We start from the raw sequence: 3,544 nt of genomic DNA, 5'->3' as shown, positions 1-3,544 counted from the left end.
TCATTTATAAACTATATAAATATCTAACCAATGTACTGTATCATCAAAACTAATAATAAAATAAAATTAACATAATAATAATAATTTAAGAAGATTTAGAACACTTGAATAGATCAATGGCGAGGACATAAACTGAAATATGCATCAACATATTACCTGAAAAATTTCCTGCGCTGAGCATTCTTTTAGGGATAATAAATTTTATACTACTGAAAAACAAAATTCCTATTGTATAAACTATTCCAAACTACAAAAAGAAGAAAATATTTTCAATTTGTTGTTTAAAACTAGTGCAATTCTGATAACAAAGTATGGCAAGAAAGTGCACATGATTTGTGTGATAAAGTAGGATTTATCTCATATGTTTTAGAATAGTTTGAAATTAAGCTATATATTAACACAAACTATCTCAAGAGTAGGTCAAATAAGGGAAACTATGATTATCTAGACAGTTTCCAATAAAACTTTTTAAGAGAAAAATAAACAATATTCTGATTAAAATTTTAAATAAATGAGTTATCAAAAGCATTTTTTAAGTGAAGAAGACTATTTCAAAATAAACCAAACATGAAACTTAAGCAGTAAACTAGAAAGACATTTTCTCAAGGTCTGGAACAAGATCAGGATCTCCACTACCATCACTGCTCTTTAAGAAAATTCTAGAAGTTCCAGCCAGATTAAAAAAAAGTTAAAAAAAAAAAGGTTAGAAATTAAAATTATAAGTATTGATCAATGTTATAATAGCATAGTTGGAAAAACTAACAATGAGAAGATTGTTACTCATAAGAAAGTAAAGGCAAAAATTTTTAAAATAAATATACAAAAAAATCATTCTTTGTTTAAAAAATGTAAAGAGATACTATGCAAATAATGACAGATATAAATACACACTTTTTTCTTTTAAAAATATAATTTAGTAGCAACTGTGTTTGAATCTCTGTTATTAGAACTACAGAAACAAATATGAAGGATAAAGTTGCTATACTCAAGTAGTGTATATTCGAAAGTGTGTTTAGAGAATACAATTCACATATAATATGCAATCTAATTTTAGATAATATATATTACTTAAAATCAAAGCAGAAAAATATTGGTAAAAAATAATAGCAGTAGGTCGTATATAGTTAGAGAAATGTTTATCTACATTGGTCAAGGACGACCTCCTAAGGTGATGACATTATTTGTGCAAAAAATGAGGAAATCATTTTTTGTCTTGGTTTAAATTTAGATGAATATTTGATATCAAAGTAATAATGTTAGATAAACTAATGAATATGGATCAACAATTCAGTGGAAAGGTTGAGTCTTGAAATATTAATTCAAACATCTTTAAAATTAAATATTATTAAAATCACAGACAGGATGAACTTACTTAACTCATACTTAAATATGATCTAAATAAGGAACATTAATGAATTATAAAACAGATTTAAAAAATCTACTACGAAGTTAAGAAATATCAGATTTAAATAATTAGAGATTAATTTGTCTTTCTAGATTTCAAAGGTCAAAACACATGGTTATTAATTCCACCAAAATAGTGAATATGTTTAATACCACTGAAATTCCAATGAATTATTTTTAATAGCAAAATATGTTTCTAAAATCACATGGAACAACAGTAGAATAGAAAAACAGATAAAATATTGAGTATTCAGAATGAAGACAAATATCCTACATGATATTTTAAATTGATGTTTATGATGTAAGAATTAACATAAGCTACTTGGAACACAGCATAAAGTTAAGGAGAAGATCCAGACAAGTATAGGCCATTTTGTATAAATGTGGCATTTTAAATGAGTGTGCATGTAATGAATCAACCAATAAATAGTTCTGGACAAATATTATTATATTGTCCAATTAGCCAATATATGCCCAGATGGCTTTGAAAGTTAAATGTAAAAGCAAAACAATAAAAGTGCTGAAAAAAATCTAAGTAAACATTTATTTGACCTTGGAATTAGAAATGTTTTCCCTCTAAACATAAAAACAAAAAGAAAGGAATAAAAATAAATGCCGGCGCTCTTCTGCCGCCGTCGTCTTTGTCTACACCACAACCATGCCCCCTACACCATCGTCTACTTCCCTGTTCCAGGGCGCTGCGAGACTATGTGCATGCTGCTGGCTGACCAGGGCCAGATCTGGAAGGAGGACATGGTGTCCATGGAGACCTGGCTGCAGGGCTCTCTCAAGGCCTCCTGTCTGTACCCGCAGCTCCCTAAGTTCCAGGATGGAGACCTCGTCCTGTACCAGTCCAATGCCATCCTGCGCCACCTGGGCTGCTCCCTCCGGCTGCATGGGGCGGACCAGCGGGAGGCGGCCCTGGTGGAAGTGGTGAGTGACAATGCGGAGGACACCGCTGCAAATACTTCACCCTCATCTACATCAACAACGAGACTGGCAAGGAGAACTATGTGAAGGAGCTGCCAGGGCACCTGAAGTCTTTTGAGGCCCTGCTGTCCCAAACCAGGTGGGCCAGGCCTTCATCGTGGGCAACCAGATCTCTTTCGCTGTCTACAACCTGCTGGACTTGCTTCTGAATCACCAGGTCCTGGCCCCTGGCTGCCTGGACTCCTTCCCCTTGCTCTCAGCTTACGTGGCTTGCCTCCGCGCCCGGACCAAGCTCAAGGCCTTCCTGGCCTCCCCCGAGCACGTGAACCTGCCCATCAATGGCAACGGGAAACGGTGAGAACTTGTGGCACTCTCAGCAGGAGGCAGGCAGGAGCCACCTGCCAGCCATCCCTTCCCCAGGACCAATAAAATTTCCGAGAGGAAAAAAATTTAAAAAAATGAAATAAATGCTGATGAGTTTAACAAGAAAAACACAACTGAAATGATCTTAAAAGTACACAGTTAATTGGAAAAAAAATTACAATGCGTGTTTCAGAACTTTGATGAGCTTATAAATTAAAATACAAATGCTCCAAAGAAAAAAATGACCAAAGGACATGAACAAACGATACACAAAAATAATTATGACAATAGATATTTAAAAAAAGGTGTTTGATCTCGAAGACCATTAAGGATATACAAATCTAAATAATTTATTGTTATTTACCTATCAAATTGGCAAGGATTAAAACAATGAAGACATCCAGAGTTTGTGACATTTTAAGTGACAAGCATTTTTATAGAGATGTAAAGGAGTGTTTTTTTTTAAATTTTCGTAAAGATAATCTGACAATTAATGTTAAGACTCTTGATATTACATGTGCATGCCTTTCAAATCACTATTAATACTAGGAAGAAATAGTCATAGTTAATCACAAAGAGTTCTTTACAAAGATTTTGCTTCAATGAATTAGTTAAAAGTAAATTGCTTGAATTATACTACTTGAATTATGCTTGAATTAAGTAAATGTACTTTGCATCTCTTAAATATTAAGTTCTCAAAATCGAGTTTGAATTTCAGAAATTACTCCTGGTACATTATTGAGTGAATAAAATATACAACTCCAAGTTCATAATTAAATGTATAAATATATAAAGCCATGAAAATGTTTACTGTATATCTTCTCTTATTGGGCTTATTAAAGAGGAT

General features: G+C 32.9%; 1 pseudogene; it reads left to right on the top strand.

Moving 5' to 3' along the window:
- Window positions 1-2,016: 2,016 nt before the first annotated feature.
- Window positions 2,017-2,692, top strand: LOC102888015 (annotated as a pseudogene).
- Window positions 2,693-3,544: the final 852 nt, after the last annotated feature.

This window comes from Pteropus alecto, unplaced genomic scaffold (assembly GCF_000325575.1).
Source record: "Pteropus alecto unplaced genomic scaffold, ASM32557v1 scaffold24, whole genome shotgun sequence".
NCBI classification, from domain to species: Eukaryota; Metazoa; Chordata; class Mammalia; order Chiroptera; family Pteropodidae; genus Pteropus; species Pteropus alecto.
Note: the sequence above shows the minus strand (reverse complement) of the source record. Positions and strands in the feature narration are given on the sequence as shown.